Below are 14,740 nucleotides of genomic sequence, written 5' to 3'. Positions count from 1 at the left end.
GAAGTCTGACCAAGGAATTATATACCAAAGGTGAAGAATGAGAAATTTGATCAGATATCAAAACTGGGGAGATGACTTAGATTCTTTGCTGAGACTGAGCTAGGAAGATCAGAGCAAGGATGGTGCCAAAGGACAAGCCCTAGTCAAAAAGAGGGTTCAGAGGAGTCTAACTAAAGTTTGGTCAAAGATGGTGTCCTTGTCAGTCCTGGTCAACCACTGAGGCACATTTCATCCTGACTGGCCTTGGGCCTCGCTCACTGTCCTCTTAGCACATGCTGCTGAGGCCCTCGGCCTAACTTGTCCCTACATCTCAGTTCACCTATTCTATGTCTTTCTAACTCCATTGCCAAGGTCTTTCCTGGTCAGTCACTTATGTACCTCCCTCAGGGACTCAGCGACTCAAATCTACATTTCCATGTCATATTGGAGTGCACAGAAATCTGAAGAGGTGCCTTCAGTATAACTCACCTAGACACTTCTTATATCTCTGAGAGGTGTTGCCCCTTTTATTCAAAATCCATAATTGACAGGGACTTCCACTCATCCCAAATCTGCCAAAATTGACTCAGTTTTGAAGGAAACTGTTGAAAAAACCCATAAAGCAATTGGAGTTGAGAGAAGAAATAAAGAGAGAAAAAGAGAGTGAATCTTTTCTAAAATTTTTTCACTTGACAACATTACTATCTAGGACTGGCAGACATGCTACATATATGGGATTGTTCTGAATTAAATTCTGCTGTCTTTTTTTTTTTAATGCATAGATTATATGAACCAGAAAGTAGTTTTTTAAACATAATGCTCCCTATATATATATAATTTCAGTATATCATTATCTGGTAAGGACAGACCGAATTCTAAAACAGAAAGAGCATTTGTCAAGATATCAGGAGACTGGGCTTTGTCTTAGTTCTTTCACTAGCTAGTGGATAATCTTGGCCAAATTATTTTACCTCTCTCAACCTTTGTCTCTCCATCTGCCAAATGATAAAGATCTGAATATGTAAGCTTCTTTTTTGTTGTGACACTTGATGACTCCATTACTAGCAGCTGAGCTCCCAGCTTTAGTATGCAACATGCCTGGGCATGTCTGGCCAGCTACTGTGGCATCCAGCCTGCTAGCCATTGCAGAATGACCCAGATGCTTCTTGGGAGAACTCCTATCCGAGGAAAACAAAGCCAGACTCCAGAAGTCTGACACACCAACAAAGCTTCTGTTATCAGAAAGGTAGTGATTTTGAACAGTATTTATCATTCTTATTAGAGCAAATTAATTAATATAAATTGAATGACTAGATTCACTATAAAAAATTCTTTAAACATATGGAATCAAATAGTGTTTTGTACATTGATGAAAGAAACTGCAGATGACACAAACAAATAGAAAAATATCCTATGTTTAAGAATTGGAAGAATTAATGTTGTTAAAATGATCATACTGCCCAAAGCAATCTACAGAACCAATACAAACCTTATCAAAATACGAATGTCACTTTTCACAGCTATCTTATCGTTTTTCAATAAAACACAATCCTAAAATTCATACGGAACCAAATAAGAGCCTGAATAGCCAAGGCAATCCTTAGCAAAAAGAACAAAGCTGAAGGCATCACATAACCTGACATCAAATTAAATTACAAGAGTACTGTAAACAAGACAATATTGTACTGGCATAAAAACAGACATATAGATCAATGGAACAGAATAGATAATTCAGAAGTAAAACCACATATTTATAGCCATCTGGTCTTTGAAAAAGTCAACAAGAACATACATTAGGGAAAAGACACCCTCTTCAATAAATGGTGCTGGGAAAACTGAATTGCCATGTGCAAAAGAATAAAACTGGACTCTATCTCTCACCATACACAAAAATCAACTCAAAGTGAATTAAAAATTTAAATGCAAATGCAAGACTGGAAACTATAAAGATACTAGAATAAAACCTAAAGAAAACTCTTCTAAGCATAAGTCTATGCAAAAATAAAAAATAAAAAAAATAATGGTTTAGGCCTCAAAAGCACAAGCAAAAAAAAACAAAAATAGATAAATAAGACTTAATTAAACTACAAAGCTTCTGCATAGCAAAATAAATAATCAACAATGTGAATAGACAACCTGCAGAAGAGGCAAAAATATTTGCAAGCTATTCATCTGGCAAGGAACTTATATCCAGAATGTATACAGAACTCAAACAACTAAAAAACAAACAAAACCACATAAATAATCCCATTAAAAAGTGGGCAAAGGACATGAGCAGACATTTTCAAAAGAAAACACAAATAGCCAACAGGGTATTTTTTTAAATGTTCAACATCACTAATAATCAGATAAACACAAATAAAACCACAATAAGATATCAACTTGCCTCAGTCAGAATAACTTTCAGTGAAAAGTCAAAAGACAACAGAGAATGTGAAGCAAAGAGAACTCTACTTATACACTGTTGGTGGGAATGTAGATTAGAACAGCCTCTATAGAAAACAGTATAAAGCCGGGCTCAGTGGCTCAGCCTGTAATCCCGCGCCTTTGGGAGGCTGAGGTGAGTGGATTGCCTGAGCCCGCGGGTTCGAGACCCGCCTGGGCAGCGAGACCTCATCTCTACAATAAATCCAAAAATCAGCCGGGCGCGGTAGCGCGCGCCTGTAATTCTGGCTACTTGGAAGGCTGAGGCGGAAGGATCGCTGGAGCCCAGCAGGTCGAGGCTGCAGTGGCCGGGAGCGGCCACTGCACTCCAGTCTGGGTGACAGAGTGAGACTCCAACTCAACAACAACAACAAAACAACAACAAAAAAACAAAACAAAACAAAAAAAACCAGTATAGATATTCCTCAAAAAAAAAACTAAAAATAGAACTACCATACAATCCAGCAATCCCACTATTGGGTATCTACCAAAAGACAAAAATAAGTAATCAATATATCAAAAAGATGCATGCTTATCACAGCACTATTCACAGTAACAAAATCATGGAATCAATGGATGTCTCTTAATGGATGATTGGATAAAGGCAATGTGGTATAGATGCACCGTGGAATACTATTCAGCCATAAAAAAGAATGAAGTCATATCTTTTGCAGCAACATGAATGGAATTGGAGGACATTATTTTAAGTGAAAACAACTATATCACACATTCTCATATGTGGGGGATAATAAATGTGTACACATGGATGTAGAGAGAGGAATGGCAGGTACTGAAGGTTCAGAAGAGTGAGGGATTGTGTGGGGGATAAATGATGAAAGATGACCTAACAGGTACAATGTACCTGATTCAGGTGATGGATACCTTGAAAGCCTTGACTTGACCGCTATACAATCTATGCATGTAACAAAAGTGTACTTTTATCTCATACATTTATACAAATTTTTTAAAAATCGTATTTAGTGATCCTTCTAACTAACTCTGTCACAAAAGGAAAGTAAGTGGGTGTTTCTTCACTTTACTCCAGTTATAGCAAAATCCTGGCACCAAGAAGCCTCCAATGGTTTTGCACTGAAGGTTGATGAAGACACAGTCTCACACAGATGCCCACAGAGCAACAGTTGCACCATGTAAGACAAGTCAATAACCAGTAAATGAGCTTTTGTGAGATATCTCTAACAGAGAAGTGAAGGTGTGGTAGCTGCTATGAGACTGGCCTGTGTTCCCAGAGTTTTTCAGGTGAAAAAGGCATGGATATGTTCTGTAGATTAAATGTGGATCACACACAGGAAAGCTGTTGTGAAAGTTTCTTGTTTTTTCTTTTTCCTAAGATTCTAATAAAACTGCCTACAGGACCAAGGACACCTCAGCAGAGACAGCCTAAAAGGATTCCACTGGGTGCTTGAGAATAAAGGAGGAAGTCATAATAGATAAAATGATTGCCTTCCTTTATGCCATATGGACCTTGAGTAAAAGACCTTAGTAAGGGAATCACCCAATTCTTCAGTCTGCTCGCTTGATTTGGACATGTTAAGTCTTGAATTGAGACTGCATTTTGGAACAATGCAGGGTAACCAGAAAATGTATGGGCCGTGGTGTAATTTTCATTTAGGTGTATGGGAAAGAGCTACCCTAAGAATTTCAAAGTGGGCTTGAATGAATTGCATAGGAAGTCAATAAAGTTGTTTACTCATCACACCGCATGAGTCCGCTTGGCCAACTTAACTTGGCCATTATATATTCATGAAGTCTTTCTCTTTCCTTGATTATTAAACCAATGTGCCCCTTTTCGGTTTCTGAATTCAGAAAACACACTTTGTAATTAATGCATACATTTAATGTTTTGGCGACTGTGACTGTTTTTTCTTTCGAAAAACATGTAATTAAGCTGATAATGAGCCTTAAAATAAATAAGGTAGCACAGAGAAGATACTACAGTCCATTAGCACTCCACTCCCATCACTACCATGTCAGAAACTGCATAGACCATATTTTTATGATGAAATCTGACAACCTGACCAAGGAGCAATGACCTTCCAGTTCCAATTTGGACTACAACCACATTTCTAAAATCCCAACAGCTGCATTAGAAGGTAAACAGTCATCAGTTGAAGTGACAAGCTTGTGATTGGCCAAGCTGCCAAACAGAACTGGTTTGAGAGACTGGCAGATTACCTACTCTGCCTCACTGATTCTGGCAGCATTGCTGTCAGGGAACCCAGATGTCAGCACCAACTTAGTGTCCCAAGGTTCAGGGAACAGGGCAGGACTGAACAGCAGAGAATACCTGGGCCATGGAGGTTTCTTCAAGCCAAGGTGTTAGATGGACAATGACAGATGGCCAGAAAGCTAACTGAACAGAACTGATCAGCTTTATTAAATTCAGAGCTTATTTCACAGCTACTTAAACTCTTAAAGAAGCTCTCTTTCTAGGTGAGGTAAACTGCGATGGGAAAGCAAGCAGTTTTCTGTCCCTTTCCCCTGAGTCTATCCCCCGCTCTCCAGCTAGCACAGTATCACTTATTTCCTAGATTGAGCCTCTGTAAGAATTGATGATTCTTTCTGTCCACCCTTCCCACCCAGCCTGATTGCCTTTCTCTGCCAATAAACCTTGGTCAAAAACATTATTCCACCCTGACAAGTATCTGTAACTTTGAATTCAAACTGAAAAAGTTGAGTCGCAGTCCTTTCTCTGCTAGAATACCACTGGGATCCTTTGTAAATTTGCCCCTAACCAGAAAACATCCATATATCAATATATTTTATGGTAGCAGTGTTAATACTCTGAATGAGTTAAGCATCAGTTCCTATCAGTAGACTTAGCTTTCCACATAAAGCATGTTTTCTGGTAACCATTCTACATTTGAGAAAGGGTGGGGGAGTGTATTTCATTTTGAAAATGAATCCTATGTAAAGGAAATCCCTCAAGGAATAGGCATAAGAAAGAGATATGAGAGAAAACCTGTCCAGTCTTTACCCGTTAAAAGTGTGAAGGAGAATGAACAGAGGAGGAAGGTAAGTAGGAGTCAGCTTTGTAAGTTTTGTGGCATCCCTATACCATCCCAGGCAGAAAAACCTCTCTGTTATAACTTATAATTTATAATTTAACAGGAAAGAGCTAAGGCTTCTTGTGCCACAATCTGTTTGAAATTCTGAAGGGAGACAAAAGTGCAGTGTGGTCCCATGGTGACAGTGACATGATACCGACAGAGCAGAGGAAAAGATGGTAGCACAGTTTATTTAAAGAGATAAGGAGATCGTGTGTGGCAGCTCAAGCCTGTCATCCCAGCACTTTAGGAGGCTGAGATGAGAGGATTGCCAGAGACCAAGGGTTCAAGATTATCCTGGGCTACTTGGTGAGACCTCATCTCTACACTGAATCAAAAAATTAGCCCAGCATGGTGGCGCATGCCTGTAGTTCCTGCTAGGTGGAAGACTGAAGCGTAAGGATGGCCTGAGTCCAGTAGGTCTAGGCTGTGGTGGCCATGAGCTTGCCACTGCCCTCCAGCCTGGGCAACAGAGTGAGACTCCAACTCAAAAATTTTTTTTAAAAAAAGAGTTAAACAGTTTAAGCCAGCACACCAAAAGTCATTGGTTCTCATGCAGAAGAGAAGACTAAGACAAAACTCCCTCTGGACCATACAGCCTTGTTGAATTGAGGTACAGCAACAACAACCCCCTCTCTGCCAACCTCTCCATTCAAGAAACGAGTCACACTAGTTTTCTAATCTGGATTCTTTGCATTGTCTAATTTATTCATCCACCAAAGTTGCCACAAGATGAATTTCTCACTTAATCCCTCCAAACAGGAGACAGGGACATTAGCATTCCTGGACAGGACATCATGATATGAATCCCTCCTGGCTTTCTTTCTGTACCTTATCAGTGGAAGACTGAAGAAGGGATTGTGTAGGAAGAAGACTTGCAAGCATCTGTGATTTGCTGAAAAGGAACACATCCGCTTTCAAAGTTCATAATGAGGTTTAGGCATGTACCTCTAAGTGTTTGTTCTTATTGCTTCTTGTTAGATCTCAGTGGAACCTCCAAAAATATTAGGGTCACACTCTTAGTGGGTCCTTCAGAATGTTACATCAGGGCGACTGGTGTTGTGGTTGTCTGGTGTGCAATCTGGTGCCACAAGAAAGATGAAAAGAATTGTACAGAAGTTAGATTAGAAAATATAATTTATTTAAAAAGTAAATTAGAGAGAGAGAGAAAGAGGAGGTTCACCTCTCCAAGGCAGGGGAGAGGGCCAAAACCTGGAAACATGCCTGGCTACAGCTCAAAGAGCACAGGGCCACACCATAGCTTAGCAAGACAATGGTAACAATGAACTGGCAAAGGTAAATGGTTGATTGTGATTGAGTCCTTTGATGGGGGAAGGTCATTAAGGTAATTGGGTGGTGATCTGTTCCACATCATCATGAAGGAGCAGGTAAATGCAGATACTGATGTCAAGTGCAGGCAGATGGGTGGATTAGTCACATGACTACTGCCATGGTGATGGGCTAGATGGGAGGAAACAAGGGAAAGGGTTTTTCCTGCAATTCACCTGTCAGACATTTTTGATCCATAAGCTCTTTAGCAAAAAAGGTAGTCATTTCTATGGCTCCAGGCAGCTAAGGGGCCTGAAAGTTTCTTAGAGACTATTATGTTAAACCATGACTTGAATGATTGGGCTGTCCTTGTCTTGCATCTGATGGAGATTTGCCAAGGGGGTGGAGTAGGCTGCCAGCTTGGCCTGCATTAAAATGTCTGAACGCCTCCTAAAACTTGTCTATTAGAAATTTATCTATCTATATCTAACCCGTGCTAGATTCAAAGCGTGTCAGCTAAGCAAAATGTGAACTAAGTTTATTCTAAGTTTCTTGGGGTCCCTCCTTCCACTTCTAATCCAAAACAAAAAATTTTTAAGAAGCTCTGTTTCGTTTGCACACCTGAATGGTAGAGCAAAAAATGTTGACTTTATTTTACATTTGCTGAGATAAATAAATTGAATTTTACTTAACCAAAAGTTCTATCACAACTAGAGATTTCTTTTTATTATTTTTTTCCTTGTCAGGGAATGGTCATTAGGATAATCATTATGGTATTCATTAATTGAGATGTGAAATGTAGGAGAAAGAGCAGATCTTGGATGAGAAAAAAAGGTCGTGCGTTGTTTTGAGTCGAGGTTGACTCGTTCTTGTCACAATTTTAGGCCCGCAATTCATACGAGGTTAGAAATAGAAAAGCTGATTAGTAAAATTATCTGCATAAAGATCATTGTTAAAGCTGTGCAACCGAATGAGCTTTACCTCAAAGAAAAGGTAAAAAGAAAAGATAATTATACGGGATGCTTTCATTTCAGAAACAAATGGCAGACAGTGGGGAAGAAGAATAGTCAGTGAGCTGACTACCCCAGGAGCTAGAGACAACAATGGAGAAGATAAAGATGGCTCCACATTGGATTTCCTATAGTTCATTTTCAGGGAAGAAAGAATGAAGTTAGATCATTTGCTGAAATTGAGGAATATAGTGTTGCTGTAGACATCTGGGGGAGAAAATGTTACAAACAATATTAGATGAATGAAAGAGTTGCTGTGCAGTGGAGAGAAAGAAGCTGAATTTATGGCTGAAGTTATAGGCAATCAAATGAGAACAATTCTTGTCAACTCCCTTAAATCCACTAGGAAAATGTCTTTATCTAGCAAAGTTAAGTTTATTAAATTGACCTTAGCAACAGAGAAGAGCTCACTGATTGAGTCTTAGTGGCATCCTGGAAGAGGGAAGTCAGAGGAGGATATTTATAAGATTTAAGATCTGATAGGGTTCAAGATCTGACTGGGTGATTTTTTTAGGCAAGTATGGGAAGACAGGAAACTGGTTGGGATTATTCAACCTTATGACAACAACTTTGGAATTATGTGCACAGTGAGGTGGGGTCTCAATGCAAATTTTGATGATCAAATTGTTAGTTTAGCTGATTCTGAGTCTTACTTCTGAGGAGTAAATATTTCCTGAAAGAAGAAGCTGAGTTATTCTGCACTTGTTCTCAGTATTATTTAATGTAGGACAGGGAAGCACATGAAGGGGGACACTCAAAAAAACTGAATTTATTTATATAAAATTGTGTATTTATTCTTACATGTTTAAACTTCACTCACCTTCAAAGTACTCTCTGCTTGATACAATACATCTATCAAGATTCTTTTTTCCACTGCTCAGAACAGTTTTTGAATGCCTTTTAGTGCTTCTGCTGTTTTTTTGTTTGACCTCTTTCACACTGGCAAAATGTTTCCCTTTGAGGACTTTTTTTATGGGGGAAACAAACAAAAATTGCTTGGGTGAATAGTAAGATGGGACAAGGGAGGTCATGGTCAAAAACACTCAGTGCAGTGTGGGCTGGTGTGCTTATAAATTACCCATTAAAATAGGCAAATGCATTGAAAGAATCTCCAAAAAATAATTCACTGAAGCCAAACACAGTATCTCACAACAACACTATCTGGTATACCGATATGTTGATGCCGATGAGTTCCTAGAACACTTACCTAGCAAGGAAAGCCTGTACTACAAGGAACCCACCCACCAAAAAATAATTCTGGCTTTTTTGGGTCTCCCTCATCCATAATTATTGTATAGAAAATTGTTTTAGTTTTAATTCACATTTTATAATTTTCTCTGGGGATAGTAAGAAAGGAGCTGGAGGAAAAAGAAAATGTGGGTATTTTCCACCACTGAGAATTGACAAATCGTATAAGATAATGGTGAAAGAGTGGTATAAGGCAGCAACTCCATATCTGAGAGGTCTTGCATGTAAAGTTATTTACATATTTCAAAGAAGTTGCCTGAAGGTCCAGCAGGAAAAAATAATTGCTTTATTAGAACTTACAGGAGATGGCAGCTGTCAGTGAAGAAAGAATCCACCCCATGAGACAATACAGCTAACAGCTTTAGATAATCAAGCAAGTTAATCACTCAGCTTGCTGTATGGTGGTCACAATCACAGTGAGTAAGGGTACCACCCATAGTTCTCAACTCTGCTCAATTTCCTTCACCCCATCATTACTGGGAATATACATCCTGTGGAGACCAGCATTAGCCAGGAGATGCTCCCTGGGGGAGGGGCAGGAAAAAGACAGACATTGGGGAAGAGTCAATGTCCAGACAATTACATCCCAGAGGGTACGGTCAAGACTGGTCAAGAGGATGTAGTTGAAATAATAGAGCACAGGGTAGGAAGGCAGGAGCAGAAGTTGATAACGTGTTGTAGCCTCAATGTTGGGAAGGATTTGACAAGATTAAATAATAGGAGAATGTGCTGACAAAGGATAACAACACATTTTTAAATATGAGGGGTAAAAAATGGCGTATTATACTTTCTACTGCTGACAACAAATAGACTCTCTTTGTTATACAAATATTTATACAGTAAGCTAGAATAAATCATGTGTCCTTTCCTCCAATTTTGACAGGTAAATGTATCCTCATACCTTTATTTAAAGCCCGTTCAAATCTCACATCTGTGAAGCTTTCCTGACTTTCTAAAGTGCCTTCTCTGAACACCTAGCACACTTTCTAGCTATCCATAGTGATTCCTAGCATGATATATTGTCTACACATATCAGGGAGGAAAAGCTACATCACTATTTAAAACAAGTTTGACTGCAGCCACTTCAGCCCCCAAGGGAATGGTAAAATATTATCTGTAGTGTAGAAAGCCTTCTAGTTAACAAAATAGGTTCCCAGTCCAGTGTGACTATCAAAAGAGACCTCCAGAGTATGATTTGGAATGTTCCAGTGAAACAAAAAGAATACAAATGCTTTTCATTCAAAATGAACAGGAACTTGGGGATTTGGGAGCAGATCAAGGGGGAAATATGTAAGGAACTCTAAAGGGAGCAAAGGCTCAGGCAATATCCACATACAGGAGCCAGTAGAGGAAAATTGCCCACTTCTGGGATTGGAGGCAGCCTAAGAAATTCTAAAGAGACAGTGGATAATGTTCATGTTGAATCACTTTTTGTGTGATCATCACATCACCCCCAAAATTTAATAATGTGTACTGCATGCATCAATGCCTTATGTTTTACAGGAAATCAAGAAAAGGAGACTGAGCTCCAAATCTGATCTGTGCAGGACATAGAAAATAGAGTTGCCATAGAAAGTGAAACACAAGTAAAATCAGCTTATTGGAGTCATAAGGAAATTAGAGTGAGGTGACCATAGCACTATAAGCCCCACAGAATCTAAAATAAAAACAATATCAACAAAACCTTGCCAAGGACAATGGACTTTCTCTGGGATGAACCTAAAGAGTATTTGAATACTTTTTCTTAAATGTCCAAGGAAAGGAGATTCCAGCTGCCATCTAGTTTACACCTTTGGTCTCCTCTAGTGACCTGAAGTTTCGCATTATTAGAGTGAGTCTCTCAAGGTGAGGAAACGTATCTTAAATATCTTTGCATCCTTGGTGCCTAGCAGAGTGTATGATATATAGTGAGTGGTCAATATTTGTTATTTTAATTATTTGTTAAATGATAAAAACTTGTGTATAAAAAAATTCTTCATTAGGGTAAGATGATCGAATAGTATCTTGGTGGTGTGATAAAAGTATCAAAGGGAAAAAAAGGAATGTGTAAGCAGAAGAGAAAATCTTAAATTTCATGTTCAAAGACCCATAATATGAAAGGGGCTCATATATTTACATGCCACGTTCTGCTCTTGAAAAGTATGAATAGTAAAACTGGGAGTGTAGCACTATAGTTGTAAAGAGAGAAGGTAAAATATAGGGGGAAATGAAGTCCTTAGGAAAAAATATTTAGAGGTGTGCAAAGATGATAGAAAAAAATTACAACCAGGTTGACAAGCTTAGCCCCTACAGTACAGTGTTACTTAGGTGATAAATTTTTATATCATCTCTGTAAGAAAACAACAGTAACAGTTCCACAAACAAGAAACCAGAGATCAAAAAAAAAGGGTAGGAGAGAATTGAACTAGTCTAGAACATTCAGCAAGTCAATGGCAGCTCTCAAAGCCTAGTTTCCCATTCACATTGGCATGAGGAAATCAACACCCCCAAAGGAAAGACCACATTCAAAAATAAAAAGAATTTCTGCGAGACTTCCTAGAACTGCAAAGCCCTGTTGGGATTTTATTTCATTACCCATCTCTCTGCTCAAAGAACGGCACTTACATTCACTTGTTATTGTTTTTAATAGTAACCTTTTGGAATTTTCAGATAACACTGAAGGCATTTTCGAAAGGTCAAGAATGACTATATTAGCAGCATATTGTGATTTAAAAATAATGTACAGCAACTTCAATTTCATACACCTAAATCATTTTTTCCAAAGTCAGAGGAAAAATACTATTCTGATGGAATCTAAAGCAATAAACCTAGTTCAAGAAATTAGATTTACAGACCAGAACATTCATAATATTAAAGCACCCTTCCAGACTAAAGCAGAAAAATAAAGATTATGGCAAGGGTGTGTGTGTGTGTGTGTGTGTGTGTGTGTGTATGTGTGTGTGTGTGTGTGTGTGTGTGTGTGTGTGTGTGTGTGTGTGTGTTCTTTATAGAATCCAGGCAAGAGAGTAAATTCAAGATGATAGAAAGTGTTGCAGATGGGGTAGGGGTGGGTTGTGAAGATTACTTCAAGCTATAAAAATTACTCCATATAAATATATAACTTCAGTGCCAGTTTTCTTTACATTGTAGGAAGAAATACACTAAATTTAAAATTCAACCACTATTTATTGGAGTGATTTTATTGTTAGGTGTTGACATAGCATAAGCAATATACAAAAGCCTGCCATACCGACTATTTGTGATTAAATCAGAATAATTATGAGAATATTTGATGGGGACATATAAAATCTTTATTCTAGTCTCATGGAAAAATTAACAAGTGCTCCCACTTTTCATTTTTGTAAAAGGATTTATAATATTTGACACCCGATGATTTTTGCAAAGTGCTTTTAGAACCTGGACTTTTTTCTTTCCTTTCTTATTGTAAAAAATAAGAACTCAAGTCATTTTACAAAGCTAAACAAATCACTTATTTTCCTTTCCTTTGTATTTTCCGAAAGACTTCTAGGCAATTTTCCTGAAATCACTTTTCCTTCATTTTAAATAAAAGAAACTTCCCTCACTCTTCCCTCATAGTTACCTTTCATGTCTGAGACTGACTTTATAATTTTACTATCTGTATGCCCATTTTTATAGATACAGATATAAGACAAAGCTAAATCACTGACTGGAAGCTGTAGAAATAAATAAAGACTGGTAAAATGCGAATAAACAGAGACAATTTATTCAGAATTTATTACAGCAAGAAAGTCAGCCACCGTCATTTGCATTGAGCAGAGCTTCAAAGCTGAACAAGGAAGTGGGACATCTTGACAGTGAATAAAAGGTAAGGCTTCAGGTGTGACCTGATTAGAAATTGTTGGTATTTGGAAGCTGGAGGAGAAATAACAACAATCAGGGCCTCAAAGGGATGTTATGTATTACATGATTTGGGGAAAATACAATATTTGGCCTTCTCTGGTTGGTCCTGAGTTGGAATGAAAGTACAGGCAAAAAGTAGGGAAGCTAGCAATGATTGACCACATCTTTTTTTTTTTTTTTTGAGTTGGAGTCTCACTCTTTCGCCCAGACTGGAGTGCAGTGGCTGCTCCCAGCCACCGCAGCCTCGACCTGCTGGGCTCCGGTGATCCCTCCGCCTCAGCCTTCCAAGTAGCGGGAACTACAGGTGTACGCTACCATGCCCGGCTAATTTTTGGTTTATTGTAGAGATGAGGTCTTGCCAAGTTGCCCAGGCGGGTCGCAAACCCGCGGGCTCAGGCAATCCATTCACCTCAGCCTCCCAAAGGCACGGGATTACAGGCTGAGCCACCGAGCCCAGCTTGATTGACCACATTTTGGTCACTGTAGAAAAGTTACTGATGAGTGTGTGACTTGGCTTCCAGGTCTATTTGCTTCAGAGATCATGGGTCAGAGTTCTTTTGTCATATATGGTCTTGCCATCATCTGTTTGTATAGTCATTTTCTCAGTTTTCATTTTTGGTCATTATCTCACTTGTGAGAGGCTGACCAATTCACAGAAGGGTAGAGATCCTACCACCATTTTCAAGAATTGTTCACCCACCTCTATAACTAACGTTATAACTATATTGTCTTGATGTTTTTGTTATAATATCATGGAAACCATGTAATGAGAGGGCAACTGTTCTAGGTAGAAAGCAATGACCAATATAATGACCACAATGACAGAATCAAGAACAACTGATAGTTCTTGTAAGATGCATGGAACCAAGAACTCCATCCAGTTGCCAAACCAAGAACAAATTCCATAGACCATGAGATCAACCTCAGAGAAGCAAGTAGCTGTTTGATTATGGTGATGCATAGCCGGCACAGTTTTGTCTGCTCTATTGATACAAGTAGAGCAGGAATAAGTAATGGCACAGATGCTACCACAACCAGCCAATGAGAAATGCAGATCAATGTAATTGTCCATCACTACTCATGCCAATAAGTTGATACTCATCTGTGTTTTATGCAAAGCAGAGGTGATATCATTGATAACTTCTGCCAAAATTAGTGATAAGTTTCTTGCAGTCTTTCTATTTGTATGATTCCCACAACTGGGAACATTACCCTGACTGTTTGCATAAGCAATGAGTCAGTAATTTCCCTAGGTAAAATACTTGAAGAATCAAAGATGGCATTGTTTTGGAGTTTGTGTCTGAATCATAATTTATAATCTTGGTGATTTATAGAATCAGAGTTTCTATGTACAGACAAGTCTCAGAATACTATCCTTAATGTATATGAGGTAAGAGTTTGAGTCAAGCAAGACTGGTCACCCTGGCAAAAAGGAAGTGGTATTCAGTAGGGGCACATGAATAGATAAGAAAAAAGGAATCATTTTTGACATGAAGTCAGAACCAAAGCCTTGCATTAATGGTGCTACATATTTGAGTCTCTGTTAGTCTCATAGGTGTCAAGTAGTTTGCTCACTGCACTATGAAGGTTGTTAAATTAAAATTTAGAATAACTTAGTGCTTATTAGTAGATTATAGTAATTGGTCCTTTTTCTTGAGAGAGAGGAATGTGGCTAAATCACAGATTTTTTTACATTTATTTGTAGGTGAGGAGGGAACACCATCATTTGTAATTTCCTATGATCCCATTTCATGAAGCCAGAATTTATCCCAGAGGTTTTTTCTTGGAGATTCAGTGATGGATGGAATATTCAGAAATTAGTAATATTAGGAGCAGTGGTTATTCTTTTGGATAATCTAGTAAAAACATTAGAATAGCTATATT

This window comes from Carlito syrichta, unplaced genomic scaffold (assembly GCF_000164805.1).
Source record: "Carlito syrichta isolate Samal-C Ts95f unplaced genomic scaffold, Tarsius_syrichta-2.0.1 Scaffold204863, whole genome shotgun sequence".
NCBI classification, from domain to species: Eukaryota; Metazoa; Chordata; class Mammalia; order Primates; family Tarsiidae; genus Carlito; species Carlito syrichta.
Note: the sequence above shows the minus strand (reverse complement) of the source record.